The 16785-nt window shown below is 41.9% G+C and overlaps 1 protein-coding gene across 6 annotated transcripts in view; it reads right to left on the bottom strand.

Annotated features, from left to right (window-relative positions):
* Positions 1-16785, bottom strand: part of PAM (peptidylglycine alpha-amidating monooxygenase) — a 342095-nt gene that overhangs the window by 101066 nt on the left and 224244 nt on the right. The gene's annotated exons all lie outside the window — the stretch shown is intronic.

The following is a 16785-nucleotide window of genomic DNA, read 5'->3' as shown; positions in this document are numbered from 1 at the left end:
GTTGTGTCAATTGGGTCATGTCTGCCTTTTTTTTTTTTAAGGATATTTCTACACAGTTGTGCTATATTACGTAAGAGAGAGAGAGGGAGAGAGGGGGTGAGGGGGAGAGGGGGAGAGAGGGAGAGGGAGAGGGAGAGAGAGAGAGAGAGAGAGAGAGAGAGATTTCTGTACAACTGAAACCTTGCTGCAGAGGTAGGGACACACACACACATACGAAGTAAATAGGAAATGAACCCAACTGAGGAACCAGCAGACTTGGGTCTGATTTTGTGTTCACTGTTGGCACAGGCAACCCAGGAATCCAGGTTTGAATGCAACTTAATATAAACCTTTTTTCTTGATAATACCTGGATTATAAATGCAGGTCCCAAAGTCACTTCAAGTGCTCAGAAAGGAGATGACCTTCCAAAGTAACTGGAAAATGCCCATCCTAAGCTTTCTTTTCTTTTTTTTTTTTAATTAGGAATTCTTTAAAACAGAATTTCAGTTATCCCATTTCTCCTAGAGAATTTCTGGATGCCTGGAAGCACTTTTCTCAGAGCATTCAGGACTCTGCAGTTACAGAAACATCAGGGTAAAATAGTCTCTATTCATTAAACACTAGCACCTTAAGCCGTCATGGCAAAAGTGTGTCTGCTTAGCAAAACAGAACTGAAAGCAGGGCACTATGAATACAAGACACGAGCTACACAGAGGTTTTCCTGGAGGCTGCTGAAAGCTGGCTGGGTAGACAGGCTTCAGTGCTAAATAAACCAGCACTGCGGAAAAAAAATCTTCAAAAAAGAATTCCTTTTGAAGCTGTCACCACAGCAAGTTAGCCTCTTTTGATTTTGTATTCACAGCTATGGGACTAGAAATTACTAGCTTCCATTTGCCTCGTGGCAAGAAAGAGAAAATGCATTTATCCATCCTGCATGAAGACGACTTTCACAAATGACGGCCTGCGCTGTTCCCCAAAGAGATCAAATGGAAGGCAGGCAGGCAGGCTCACCAACCTGCTTTCATAATCCCCCTGCATGAAGGTGATGTTACCGCACAGCTGATGTTGGAGCACTTTCCTGTTTCCATCTTTTATGAATGCAAAGGGGGGGAAAGAGTCTGCAGCTCAGTTAATGATTTACATTATTTCTTCTCCCAGAACCATGAACTTGCTCGAGTTAGAATTCCAAGGAAGTTAAAAAATCCTAGGTAAATACCATAGTTTCAAAAAAGAAAAAAGAAAAATAAAACAAACCAGGGTGCTGGGTTTAAAAATCATTGTTTTTGTTTTGTTTTGACAGAGTGGACAGTGAGAGAGAGAGACAGAGAGAAAGGTCTTTCTTTGCCGGTTGGTTCACCCTCCAATGGCCGCTGCGGCTGGCGCGCTGCGGCCGGCGCACCGCACTGATCCGAAGCCAGGAGCCAGGTGCTTCCTCCTGGTCTCCCATGTGGGTGCAGGGCCCAAGCACTTGGGCCATCCTGCACTGCCTTCCCGGGCCACAGCAGAGAGCTGGACAGGAAGAGGAGCAACTGGGACAGAATCTGACGCCCGGACCGGGACTAGAACTCCGTGTGCCGCGCCACAGGTGGAGGATTAGCCTAGTGAGCCATGGCGCCGGCCTCATTGGTTTTTGAACTTGCTATTGGACTATCATATACAGAAAAGTGCAGGGATCAAAGGTACAGCTCCAGGAATTTCAAAAATCTAAGGCACTCAGGGAATGAACACTCAGAACCAGAAACATACATCCCTGAATTGTGTCCTCTTCCTGAGATACTGCTTTAAACCTCTGTGGCTATGTTCATGTCATATGCAAACTTTTATTTGTCTTTCTGAAAAAGTTGTGCTTGGGTTAAAACCAAGCAATTGGGCTTTGGACAGCTTTAAATATTAGTTACTAAGAAATAATTTTTTTTTTTAATTTCCTATTTCTCCCAGCCAAAAATCTTATCAACCACTTTTCATTTCTTTATCTGGCACATCTGTTTTTAAAATGATAATGAGTTTCCTTTTGCATGCTCCCAATTATTGTCTGTTCTTTCCACTGAAGCCAGAATGAACTTGCACATGTCTAGGAACCATGCAGAAAGTCCTAGATAAAATAAATAATGGAATGAATAAGGGCTTCAAGTGTTTTGATCCAAGAAACCCTTATAAATTGAATTTTAAATAGGAAGCTGAAAATCTATTTCTCATTAAATGTTCTATTAGGATTTTTTGAATAGTCTTGATGGTATTTTTATATACAATGGCTCTTCAAAAAGTTCAAAGAAAATGTATATAATGAAAACATTTTTTTTGCACCTCAATCAGCTTACCTTTTAATCCATTCTCCATGAACTTTTTGAAGAACACATGTATAAAATGAAGTTTACATTTTACCCTCTTTGGAATTCTCAACCAATTTTCCCAACAGTGTGCTATCCTTCTTTTGTTTAACTTAAACTTCTACATTCTCATGAAGGATAAACAAAGAAACAGAACTTGGCAGCAAAACCATCCAATTTCGTTTTGCAAGCAGGAAGTTTATATTATGCATAAGCTGTCATTTAATTGGAATATATGTTTTTGACACTCAACCTAAAGCCAGTGTCTACACTTTCAACCCAATTATCTTCAACAAATTAATTTACTATCCCACTATTCTGTGTTGCATTTTCATTCTTTTGACACAAAATAATTCCAAAACATCTAATTATCAAGTAAGGAATATACTCTGAACATCATAGCTCATATATTTGATTTGGCATTACTTTTCAGCCATTCAGTATGTTTATATTGTAATGTGGCATGAAGAGAAATAAAGAAATACTTATAAAGCACTTCTAGATTGAAACGTAGTATATAAACGCTGTTACTACTACATTAATAGAAAAACGCTGAAATCCTTGATGACCCAAATTATCCTCTTCCTTAAGCAAGTCTTTCAATGACAGATAAAGTATCAGGGCAGAAGGGTCTCTGTTTACTAAACATATCTTACTCGACTTTCAGTTCTTCACCCAGGCTACAACACCCTTCCATTGAGAAATGATACAAAATGCTTGCAAGGAATTGGGCTGCAAGAGTGTGGGACAGGAGAAGATGTTCCTGTCCGGGTACAGGGAGCTTGGAAGGTCTCTGCAGGCTGTATAAGAAGGTTCAATTGTTTGTTTCAATCGAACACTCTGTGGACATTGTGAAATATTGTCTGGGTGGTTTTTGTGAAATACTTTTTTAAGGTTATGTACGTATCCTTTCCGATTTGCAAGTCAGCTAAAACAAAAAGAGTTAGTAATAAATGGGAAATGGAATATTCAAATCTTGCACCGCTCTCCAGAAACTTCCTCCTTTTTCCAGAATTCCTAGAACACAATAAGCAAGTAGCTTGGGCCAAGAGGAGAGCAGTGAGGGGCAGCATGCAGGGTCCGAAATCTGTTAGAATGTGTGTGATCAGGATGATAACACCATGGCAGGTGTTGCCAAGGCCCTGACCCAGACCTCACTGCCACTGAATTGTATATCCTAATTTCTGTGTGAGCCAATGTGCAAGTAACTTCATTTTTTCCATTCAATTCACTTTAGTTAAAAGCGAAATGCTAATTGCTGCTAACTCAATGGAATTAATTAGCTGATGACTAAGTAGCTCTGACTATGTTGATGAAAGGAGTTAATAATTATGAGTGATTAAAAAACATGAGTTACAAAGGGTTAAGTGAAGGTAAAGTAGATTTTCTCAAAAAGCAACTGTATTACAAATGCAAAATTTGCAAAGCTAAATTGTGTGTAGGTAAGGTTTTTTCCAACAAAAAAGACATCACTGAAGTTAAATACTACATTGTTCAATGTAGAGGTACCTTTTAGAATATCCACATTTTTAAGCAATACATTTTTAAAAACAATTGTTAAGCAAAAAATATTCTGAGTATATTATTTAACATAAATGATACTGTAGTGACTTGCATATTTTTCAGAACCAAATGATTGAAAATCAAATTCCTGATGCTTAAGGGGTACTTGGGTATTAAAATAAACAGGTGTCCTATAGAAGGAACGAGATAACTAGGTACTATTTAGTCTTCCATACTGAAGATGATTAACGAAGTTGAAATCCAGGAAGTCAAAGAATCAGGAAGCTTTACTTACGTAAAGCAATCGGCAAGAGCAAATACACTGCTGGATAATAGGTTTCTTTTGGATCATTTGAGAGGTACTGAATGGTCCCTAAAATCATTCACATGACTCACGGCAAGCTGCTTGTACATAATGAAGAGTACAGAAGAACATTTCACTATAATTCTCCTGAAATCAGTGGAATTATCAAGCAACCTAATACAGGAAAAAACCTACATGATAAGGAAAAGGATCACTTGATACATCAGAATGAAAAGACACAAATGAGATGAGGTAAACCACTGTAATCTTCATTCAGACTCATTCCACTGTGCAGGAGTTCGTTTTCTTTCTAACTATGGCTCAAAGGACTTTTAAAAACATGGACTCCATTACTTGTTTGATATAGTTAGGGCATGAACTCGGGCACAGACACAAACAAGAAATCCAACAAAAATTAAATTCCTTTAGTTTTTAATAGCAATGGACTAGAAGATTTACCACCTTAGGCAAGTCAGGTACCTTTCTGAATACTGATTTTCACTTCTGTAAAACAGAGGGGCTGGGCCAGAAGATCCCTTCGGTTCACACCCAGAACCCTTTCTGTTCCCAATCTCTGATTTTAAAAACAGCCGCTTTAAAAGTGCATTAGTGTATAACACAAAGGTCTACCAGTGTTAGTCCTCTGCATTCAGAAGAAAAGACCAGCTTTCCTCTTCCTCAACAAGAACCGCTCAGCCCATCTCAACCCCTCTCCTTTACCTGAAAAGGAAGAAGGCACTATGGAATCTGGAGCAGGGAGAATCTTTCCTTCTTGTCAATCATTTCTGTCTCGGAGCAGATCTCATGGTTCTCTCTCTCCCTTTCTAGTCTCTTTCACATATATGCAGGTACTATTCAAAAAGTTATTGGGAATGGAATTAAAAGATGAATTTGTTTTTGGTGCAGAAGCTTGAAATTCAGGTATACAAGAGATAGGAAAAGATTCACGGATAATACATATTAATTTTCCATCCGCCAAAATAAACTTATCTTTTAATTCCACTTGCCATGTACTTTTTAAAGCTCCAGCATGTACTCCACTTAAAATTAAAAAAAAAATGTAAAAAATAAAGGGTTATGACTTCAAAAAGGTTTATCCAGATTTAAATGGAAAGAAGGAATATTTATGCACCTGTATATAAGGGGAGGGATCGCCAGGAAAGTCATCTGATAATTGTAACTGGCTGGTATTATAGCATTTTAAAAACCCAACTACCATATTTTTGAAAAAGAATAAAAATAAACTCTCCTTAAAATTTCTACATGAAATAAAGAAAGTGCTAGAATAATCAGACAGTAATTACATGCATTTTATTCTTTCAAAGCTCCCGTTTTCTTTGGAGAGTTGAGACTTAATTAAACTTATTTTGGTAAATGCAAATTATTCTGCTCATGTCCCATGCCCCAGGAGATTGTAGTACCTGTAGTACAGGAAAAAATGTTGGGTGACTTCAGACCTTACTAGGAAAATACAAATGCCCATTTCCAAAGCTTAGTTTGCATAAAAATCAGCTGGGGAGCTTGTTACAATTTCAGAATCCTGTGTCTAGTCTTGTGCTGGTAATATACCCACTCTCTGAAAAAAAAAAAATTCATGTGTTTATGTGAGACTGTGTGGTTTTTAAAATTTTTACTGACCCAACTGTGTAGCATGTCATTTATAAATAATAAAATATAGGCATCAGCTTTGGGAAGCAGTAGGTTAAAGCTGACATCCCAGATGGGCTAGATGCTCCATTTCTAATCCAACTCCTTGCTAATGAGCCTTGTAAAGCAGAGGAGGATGGCCCAAGTGCTTGGGTCCCTGCTACCCCAGTGGGAGGTCTGTATGGAGTTCTTGGCTCCTGGCTTTGGCCTGGCCAATCCCAGACCATTGTGGTCATTTGGGAAGCAAACCAGCAGATGGAAGATCTGTCTCTCTGTATCTTTCCCTCTCTGTAACTTTGCATTTGAAATAATTAAATAAATCTCTTTAATAATAATAATTAAAATATACAATACTCTTTACTGTGAATTTCACATTAGCAGTTGGATGTGACAATTCCTTCCTTGATTTTTGCTGAACTTTTGCAAAGCACACCTGTGGTTCTAACTGGTGAGTGATTAGTTCAGTCAAGAATGTTTCTTGGGGCCAGCGCTGTGGCTCACTAGGTTAATCCTCCACCTGCGGCGCCGGCATCCCATATGGACACCAGGTTCTAGTCTCAGTTGCTCCTCTTCCAGTCCAGCTCTCTGCTGTGCCCAGGGAGTGCAGTGGAGGATGGCCCAAGTGCTTGGGCCCTGCACCCTCATGGGAGACCAGGAGGAAGCACCTGGCTCCTGGCTTTGGATCGGCGCAGTGCCAGCCGTAGTGGCCATTTGGGGGGTAAACCAACGGAAGGAAGACCTTTCTCTCTGTCTCTCTCTCTCACTGTCTATAACTCTACCTGTCAAACAAACAAACAAAAAAGATATTAAAAAAAAGAATGTCTCTTTTCTTTATTTTTTCAAGGTTTATTTATTCATTTTTTTTTGAAAGAGTTAACAGAGAGCGAGCAACGGACAGAGAGAATCTTCCACACATTGAATTACTGCCCTAATGGCCACAATGGTAAGGGCTGGGTCAGGCCAAAGCAAGCAGCCTGGAGCTTCATCTGGGTCTCCCACATGGGTGCAGGGGCCCAAGCACTCAGGCCATCTTGCCCGCTTTCCCAGGTGCATTAGTAGACAGCTGGATGGAATGTAGAGCAGCTGGGTCTCGAACCAGTGTCCACAGGGGATGCTGGTATTGCAGGAGGCGGGCCTAACCTGCAACACAGTGCTGGCCCCAAGAATGCTTCTTGATAATTTTGTTTATTAAACAACAAAGACATATGTTGAAACCGTACTTGCTCATTTATGATATCAGCAAAGCCTGTGTTATAATGGACAATAGTCTGTGAATACTGTAAGAATATTTTCTCATTTTATTTGGCCATTCACAATAGTGTGCATTAATAACATGTTTTCCGTCATTTTCTTGGATTTAGATGATCAACATGATAATCGATCAAACTGACTTGCAGAGTTTGTTAATTTCCATGGTGTAAGCTTCCGAAGCATGGCTGCATTGCAGCCGCCCACAGGACATCACGACACACTGAGTTAGGAAGAGAGGAGAGTGACACGAGGCTGTGTCGTATTTCCACCACCCAGCTGTAATCAATGGAAACACCCTCAAGAGCACACATAATAGCAAAATGTAGTAAAACAATTAGATGATGACTTTTGAGAATTTATTGCCAATAGTTTTATTGGTGACTGCATTTAACAATGAGCTCACAAAATACTAAGAAGTGACCAGTGGGTTTCTGTGAGCCTCTGGGAACTGTGTCTTGCATGTGTGCTTGTGATTCAGCAGGTTTAGTTTCAATCAGGAACTGGAATTTTAGAAAGTGCTTAAAGAAAAGTCTGGTGCAGGTAGCCCTGAGACTAGATTATGAGAAATTTTAACACCAGATATGTATTTCAGAAGTAATTCTATTAAAAAAAGAGCTTCTAGTTGAAAAGATGTCCATTTCATTCATATACAGTAAATTTTAAAATAATCATTAAAACTACAGTCGTATATGTAAACATACACCACAAATAAGAGAAAAAGTGATATTCTCATTCTGGGTCTGATGTATTTCACTTAGTATAATGGTCTTCTTTTGCATCTGATTACCATTTATAGCCCTTACCGATATTCCTCTTAAACAATGGTATTTTTACTTTTTACTCGTTAAACTCTTTATTTAGTGGAATATTAAGCCTTTATAAATTAAAATGTTATCTCAAAAATCGAAAGAAAAAAGAGGAAAGAAGGGGAGGGAGGGAGAAAGGAAAACATGGGGGTTGTGTGGAGAAAGGGAGGTGGGCTCCAAGCAGGTTTACCCATTTTTCTCTGTGCTGGAGGCAATGCAAGTAGTTTTTTATTAATTTTTCTTTTTAATGTTTTTCTGTATTTTCTGAAAGATGAAAAAATCTAAAAGATAAGATTCTTGAGGCTGGCGTTGTGGCATAATGAGTAAAGCCGCCACCCTGAAGCTCCTACATCCCATAAAGGTGCTAGTTCGAGTCCCAGCTGCTCCACTTGTGATCCAGCTCCCTACTAACGTCATGGGAAAGCAGCAGAAGATGGCCCAAGTGCTTGGGCCCCTGCACCCACGTGAGAGACCTGGAAGAGGCTGCTGGCTCCTGGCTTTGGATCAGCTCAGCTCTGGCTGTTGTGGCCGTTCGAAGAGTGAACCAGCAGATGAAAGATCTCTCTCTCTCTCTCTGTAACTCTGCCTTTCAAATAAATAAACCAATTTCAACCCCCCTCCCCCCAAAAAAAAAAACTCACAAGATTCTTTTCATGGGAAAATATGCAACTATATCCAGAGTCTTCCAATCCTTTTAATATTTTAACTGGTGATTCAAGTATTAAGAATATATTTCTTTGTTCTACAACTGTAACCTTGCACTATTTTGAAATTTAAAAAGCTTGGGAAAATTAGTGTTTTTTCATAAAGTTTGGCAGCAAAATCTGGCCTGAATGGATGTGATGGTGTTCTTATACTTTTTAGTGTGAATATCTGAATATTTTGCCATAGAAATGGTAGTGCCTTTGATTAAGGATGGGGCTCAGATTCATAAAGTGATGAAATGTACCCAATTGAGTACCTTTCCAAAATATTAACTTCTTAGTTCCAAACCACATCTACCCCAAAATGTCTGGATAAATGTCTGTCCCTCTACTAAGGTGTAGGAGAGGAGAGGGAAGTGAGACTTAGGTTGGGAAGAAAGGAGACTTGGCAGGTGGCACGAGCAGGACACGCCTGCAGTGCATCCTTCCTGGGACCACATTTCTACATGGACTGGGGCTGAGGCTGTGCCTGCAGGGTTACTGTCTCTGGAGCTGAGAACCTAGAAACTTATGTGTGCTCTGGAATGAAAGAGTGTGGTGAAAACGAACCTTGCCATCTGGACCAGAGGCCTTGAGAAAGTTCATGGAACACGACTAGTACGAAAAAACGATGCCTGGACTTCAAGTTTTTTACAACAGAATAAATGGGTCTTTGAATTCCATTTTTTTTCCACAGGCAGAGTGGACAGTGAGAGAGAGAGACAGAGAGAAAGGTCTTCCTTTGCCGTTGGCTCACCCTCCAATGGCCGGCGCGGCCAGCGCGCTGCGGCCGGCGCACTGCGCTGATCCGATGACAGGAGCCAGGTGCTTCTCCTGGTCTCCCATGGGGTGCAGGGCCCAAGCACTTGGGCCATCCTCCACTGCACTCCTGGGCCACAGCAGAGAGCTGGCCTGGAAGAGGGGCAACCGGGACAGAATCCGGCACCCTGACCGGGACTAGAACCCGGTGTCCCGGCGCCACAGGTGGAGGATTAGCCTAGTGAGCCGCGGCGCCGGCCTGAATTCCATTTCCCATGAACTTGCTGAAGCCCCTTCTTACTTTGAAAGGGCGTTAGGGGTGCATGGAAGGAAGTTGCCATGCATCTACCTTGCAGCGTAGAGCCTCAGCGTCTTCCAACATCTCAGCTAGGAGAAGGAAAGAATTAACAACACTCCCACCTACACACACACATTTGGGATTTCAAAGGAGATTCTTAAATACAGAAAGCAATCTAAAATGTTCTAGAATAAATGGGTTTAGATATCCCCGTGCCACTGTATCACTCGTGTTATAAAGGAGTGTGCAAAGCCAGGCTTGGTTTATCTCACTGGAAAACTCGCAGGAAGAAGCTACTGGTACAGGTTTAGAGAGGACCACAGACAAAGCGATGGAGAGCAATCTAGTTTCCCAGTAGCTCTGCAATCAGAAAGATGGGAGCACTCTAACGCTTACAGTGGAGTCAGAAGTGTCCGCGTTCTACTGCAATGAGATAATTTTAAGTACACCTGTCCTGTCGCTGATCTCTGTTCCATCTTGCTCAAAAACGCATTAGCAAGGGATTTTTTTTGTCCCTCTGGGCTCACAATTTCAAAGCTTTTTCCAATAACTTCCTGGGAGGAGTCTGGAAAGAGGCAGAGATGCAGCAGAAGCCAGTAGGGGATTAGAAACTCTGTGCAGTCCTGACTTTTCCCTCCTGACACTGTAACCCTTCGCACCCATCACTCTGTACTCCTCCCGCTGTGGTAAGACAAGGGCCTCCTGTTGCACAGGTCTATGGTGCCTGTGTCCTCCCAGCAGGAACCAAGCTGTGCAGAAGCCACAGCTAAATGAGTCCCAGCCAGGAAGGAACAAAGCAGAAGGCAAGCAGCCCATCAGGTCCAGTGTTCCCCCGACTTTATTCCCAAAGTTCCCCTTTCCAACTTCAAGTCAGTCTGTCTAATGTAAAAACACAAATAATCACATTGAAGGGTGTGATCCTGGCCCGCTTTCCAATCCCCCTCTCACACACCTGCTTTGCACTGGCTCCCATCATTACAGTTGTCCTTTGATTATGTATGCATATCCCTGTCCGGACAGGGAGCTGGATAAAGGGAAACTTTGTTCTTTAGACTAACCTTCGCCTCTGTGTAGGTGGACATTGAGAGAGGTAAAGGAAGCTACAGAAAATATAGAAAAGCAGACAGAGAGGGAAATAAGCCCCCAAACACGGAGAACCTCAACACACTCCTCAGGGTGAAAGAAATCCCAGCTCAGTAGCTGACATGCAGGATGACAGCCCAACATTATGAAGTAAAGGGGAAAGGGGGAAGAAGAAAGAGATGAACATTTACTGCCAATAGATCTGTGTTAGGCACAGCTGCAGGCATTTAGCATCTACCATGTAACGACTTTCTAACACATAACATATTCCAGAAAGACTTCTATCCAAAATATTTTAAAGTTTTAGTACTTAAAAGGCTAAAACTTAGCTTTCTGGAAAATGTGGCTGTTGAAAATGATCACCTTCTAAGGGTTCTAACTAGAATTTTATGGTACGATTTTACTACATATAATCACAGGAATCTGGAGACTAAACTTCTTAGAGTTCACATAAAGGAGAGTGGAAAATAGGATTTCCAGGTCTGATGCATTTGATTTAGAATGTAAGTATAAAGCACCCACTCTAAGGAAAATGTATCTTTTGGCTATACTCCCAGGAGCATAGTAAAATGTATAAAATGCAGGTGTTCTTTGAGGGCTGTGATGAAGGTGTGGAAGCATGGCCTGGCTCTGTGTGTGTGTGTGTGTGTGTGTGTCACTGATATTATCTGATCATTCTCCTCTGTGTACCAAGAATCTAGCAACAGGAAGTGGAACATAGCTTGGAGATTTTGCCAGCCCAAAGAAACCAAGCCTATACCCTGGGGAAGAGAGCCTGACCCTCATTCTAAGAATATCAGTTCCAGCTATACTGGTGAGTGCACAGGATTTCCGATTTCAAAAATGAATTATTGTTGCTGACCAGTAAGTCAATGCCAGAAGTTCTAGAAATGAGAGGGCAGTTTCCCTAAGAGCAGCAGTGGACACATTCTGCAAAAATCTCAGGAGACTTTGCTGGAAAAACTTGGCTGAACAAAGAGGGCAGAGAGCCAGAGGAAATCCCCAGTCTCCACTACTCCTATGCATTTTGCACCAACATAAATTTATCTTTTAATTCCATTTTCCATAAACATTTTGAAGTCCCCTCATATTCTAACTTCCTGAAGGGCAGGGACTCAGTCTTGAAAGTTTATCTTTACATAGCTCAACCATGATTAGCAAAAAAATTGCTGTGGGGAACAGGAAATATGGTGCAATTAGGCAACTTCTGGGAAGGAGACAGATGCAAACATAGTTCTGTGTCTAAACAATGAGAAAGTACGACATCTTGAAAAATAACCATCATCCTCATTATATTATGGGCAACTATGAAAAAAGGTTGTGTTTGGGGCATTTATCCTTTTATAGGGACTGTAAGGATAATAACTCAACTTTTATTGGGTTCTCGTCAGGTGCCTTTACATGAACCGTTTGAATCCATGTGACAGATGAGAAGGGTAAAGGGAGGGTAACCAAACTGGCATTGTGCCATTGCCAAACTGCCTGGACTTGGGAATCTGGTCATCAGCCTTCACCACAAGACTCCTACATGGAATCCTTTCTAAGCTCCAAGTGGACTCCCTCTGGCCACCTGTAGACCCCATCCTGGTAGCTTTTACCTGCACTCAAGACCAGGTCGAAGGGTATCAGCACACAAACATCCCACCAGCTTACTGCTCTGCCCGAGAGCACGCCAAGTGTTTTCAGAACAAAGCACTGACGAGGATAGTTAGGGGCTGGTATCTGCCTTTGCCTTTCTTAGATTTCACTTCAGTGATGCCAAGTTGCCAAGAATTCTTGTGTTATCTGAGGTTGTATCACTCCCGTGTCTCAGCGCATACTTCTACCTCCATTAGAATGTGCTTTCCCCCTGCTCCTGCCTCCCTGGGAGTCCCTGATCATGCTTCAGAAACCTTGCTCTGGTTCCATCTTCTAAGAAGCCTTTCCCACCTCCTCTTCCAGGTAGACCTGTCTGTGTCTACCTCTCTGCAACCTCTATGTCCACCCTCATTCCTATGGTTGTCCAAGAACCCCTCTTGGCTCATCTCTCCTACTAGAACACACTAACCTCCTGTGGGTGGGGAGGTCAGGATGGCCAGCACCAGCCCAGATCTGGCACTGTGACAGACACTGCCTTTGATAAAGCTGTCTATTGCTAAATGATGCTCTTACAGCTTTATAGCCCATGCAATTTCCAAAACAAACACGCAAAATAAAACAAACATTTTGTGCAATCCCACGAAGTTCACAGTCAATCTTGCTCTGCTAATAGAGATCATAGGCCAAGACACACCCAGCTGCTTCAGGATAGGCTCTCGTAAGCTGCAGGAGATATTTTACCTTTACTGTGGGTACTCTGTTAAAGAGAAGTCCTCTGCTTCTCACTACTCTAAAATCTTCCCCAATGGAACTCTTTTTGAGCCCTTAGGTCAAATGTCCTCCCACTTCTCAGTGGAATACAGTGACTCCCTAGTAGTGTCACTCTGCTACTGATTACAGTTTATATACTTAAAATTATTATCAATAGTTTTAAAAGCACAAATCTTCACTGACAATGGTATCAAAAACAGTGATATAATTATAGTTGTATGTTCAGATTTGTGTGTGTGTATACATATGAGGGTACTTCCAAAAGCTTAAAGAAAATGGAATTAAAAGATAAGCTTATTTTAATGAAAGACATTTTGAAATCCATGCAATTACATTTGTATGCCCTTCATATGTGTAGTATATACATGTATATAGATATATATTTTATAAATTTTTTAATAATTACAATATCTGGGCCAATGCTGAGGTATAGTGGGCTAAGTCTCCACCTGCAGCACCGGTATCCTACATCAGCACCAGTTCAAGTCCCAGCCTCTCCTCTTCCAATCCAGCTCCCTACTAACATACCTGGGAAAGCAGAAGATGGCCCAAGTGCTTGGGCCCCTGCACTCATGTGAGAGACTCAGAAGACGCTCATGGCTCCTGGTTCCTGACTTCTGGCTTCGGATTGGCCCAACTCCAGCCATTGTGGCCATTTGGGGAGTGAACCAGTGATGGAAGATTTCTCTGTCTCTCCCTCTCTCTGCCTTTAACTATACCTCTCAAACAAGTAAATAAATACTTTTAAAAAAAGAATTACAAGATCTGATGATACACTTATTTTCTACTTCTGGATGCATCTAGCGATAAGGATGAGCTCACAGCATAGAATCTGTTGAAGCCTAAATCACCCCTGTAGTCAGGCACACAGGGATTCCCATTAGCTCCTCACTTAAACCGACAGTTCCTGAAGGAGATAACAGGGCATCTCTGTGTCTGGGATTTAAAAGGATAATGACCAAGACAATGTCAGAACATTTTAATAGGGAAAATACCACACAATCCTATCTTCCTTGTTCATTGGCCCTTTCCTGTTTTCCTTGTTCCTTACAATGTTTATAAACATACAAGCAAGCATTTTTAAACTTTTTGTATTAATTTTTACTATCTGCTATTTTTGTTGATATGCCATTTATTTACCCAGTCCCCTAATAAGGGCCATCTGTTAGCCTTCCAGTGTTTTACATTAATACTTAATGATGCACAAATAACTGTGGGTAGGAAGCTCATTTTTAGAAAAAAAAATTCTATATAATAACAGCCTAGGGGCCAGCACTGTGGCATAGAAGGTTTTTTTTTTTTAAGATTTTATTATTTATTTGAGAGATAGAGACAGAGAGAAAGGTCTTCCTTCTGCTGGTTCACTCCCCAAATGGCTGCAACAGCCTGAGCTGCGTTGATCCGAAGCCAGGAGCCAGATGCTTCTCCCTTGTCTCCCACGTGGGTGCAGGGGCCCAAGCACTTGGGTCATCTTCTACTGCTTTCCCAGGCCACAGCAGAGAGCTAGATTGGAAGAGGAGCAGCTGGGACTAGATCTGGCGCCCATATGGGATGCTGGCGCTGCAGGCGGAGGATTAACCCACTGCGCCACGGCGTCAGCCCTGGCATAGAAGGTTAAATCTCTGTCTACAGTGCAGGCATTACATATGGGCTCCAGTTCAGCCAGGTTACTCCACTTCTGATCCAGCTCCCTGCTAATGCACCTGGGAAAGGAAGAAGCTCCTGTCTCCTGGCTTCGGCCTGGCCTAGCCTAGCTCCAGCCATTGTGGCCATCTGGGGAGTGAATCAAAAGACCTCTCCCCCCGGCCCCCATAACTCTGCCTTTCAAATAAATAAAATAAATCTTCTAAAAAAAAGCCTTGAGTAATATTGCAGTACTTTATAATAAATGTACATGAAATGATGAAATTGCTTTTCAAAATATCATGGTAATTAATAAAGTGTCTCAAATTGTACCAGATTCACCCAAACCCTGGCAGTCCTGGGTGTTGTGATTCAGGCTCCACTGAGCTACTTAATAAATGTAAAATGCTACTGCTTCACATTAGTGAGATTTGATATTTTCCCATGTCTTTATTTACTATTCTAAGTCATGTATAGCTTAGGTGACAAGACAGTATCCAATAGTATGGAATGAATTACATGATTAAAATTTTTTGTTAATATTTTTATTATAGTCTAGTAAGTCTTATGAATTTTGGCACCAGTAGTCTACCTCATATATACTTCCTTTTAGAAAAACACTCTTAGAGAAAATAAAATATGAATACATAAAGTTTCTTATCTGCTTCTAACAGTAAAGAATAATTGTAAGTTTATACCTCAAAGTATCAGAACTTCAAAAACGACTCCTAAATTAGAATCACTCTTCAGTAAGAAATTAATTTAATTACTACTGTTGCTCCCCCACTTGTGGAGGAATGACACCGGATGCCGTTTTCTTTCCCCGGTCCTTCCCGGATTTGCTGCCGCCCCCCCCCCCCCCCCCCGCCTCCGAGGAGGAGCGATACCATCGAGCTCTCCCACCGACTCTCTCAGGGGGCCCCGCATGTTGTCTCTCTCCCCCTTTTATAGTCCTCTCCCACCAATCCGTATTCCGCTGCCCACGTGCTGAGCACGTTGCTTTCTTCCAATCAGAAGTTGGATCAGGAATCAGCTAATTGACGAAGCAGCTGTGTAAGATTTGTTTACTCCCTCTCAGGCCATATGGTGGGAGATCAGACGCATAGAGTTAGTTTCAGTCCACAGTCTCAGTACTTATTTGTCTCCTGGGCACCCCGCCATGTTGCGGGAGACGGGCCCTGCTCCCCACAACTAGTCATAGATTTCAAAAACCTGTATGTATCATCCAATTTCTCCTCAGCATCAATGCAGTAACTGCTAGTACTACAAAGCTGAGAGGAATCTGGTTGAGAGGTGAAAACCCAGTGTGCTACAGAAGGACAGAGATTAAGGTTTTGGGGAGTGTGTGTGGGGGTGTGATAAGCTACTCTAGTCACAGTTCCCAGGGAAGGGCCATTGTGAAAAAGTCACGGTCTTGTCCACGACTTGGAAGTCAGCAGTCTTAGAATCTTGCCCGCTCCACTGATACCAACATGGTCAACTTACAGAGCTGATAAGTCCCATTTTTGCTCCTCAAACACGAACGTTATTTATTCCTTTGTTTTCAACAAAACCTTATCTCAGCACAACAGAGAGTTAACAGTTTAAGATTAGGTTCTGTTCCAAAAATGGAAAGCTATTTGTGTACAACTCAAAGCATATTTTTAATGTAAAAATGAGTTTTATTTAGCAGTTATGTTCCCAGGCTGGTCCACAGATGCTTGTTTTGCTGCAAATGTGGCTGACGTTGGGACTAATGTATAATTATTCTTTCCAACGCTGCTTTCCAGAAGCAGCAGCGCTTATTGTCCCTGTTGTGCATGCTGAAAATTTATGGTCCCTCCCACCACATGGGGCTCTCTGAGTAGAGGCTCCACAGGGTACTTCAAAGGCAGACAGACACTGCCTTCCAGACTTCATTGCCAGATAAAAACCAAATGCGTGTGGACAGGCAGGTGTATTGCATTAGTTCTAGAAATACAGTCTACATCCGAGGGGCAGGCAGTGAAGCTGGTGGGGAAGATGCCTGAGAACCTCATCAGAAGTCTGGCTTTGAGATCCATCCCCGCTCCTGACTGTAGCTTCCTGCCAATGCAGCTTCTAGAAAGCAGCAGTGATGGTTCAAGTAGCTGGGTTTCTGCCACCCTCGCAGTGAGACCTGGATTGAGATCAGGGCTCCTAGCTGTTGCAGGC

This window comes from Oryctolagus cuniculus, chromosome 14 (genome assembly GCF_051225735.1).
Source record: "Oryctolagus cuniculus isolate XC-2025 breed Fujian yellow rabbit chromosome 14, ASM5122573v1, whole genome shotgun sequence".
Classification (NCBI taxonomy): Eukaryota; Metazoa; Chordata; class Mammalia; order Lagomorpha; family Leporidae; genus Oryctolagus; species Oryctolagus cuniculus.
The sequence above is the reverse complement of the archived record's forward strand: the minus strand, read 5'-3'. Positions and strand labels throughout refer to the sequence as shown.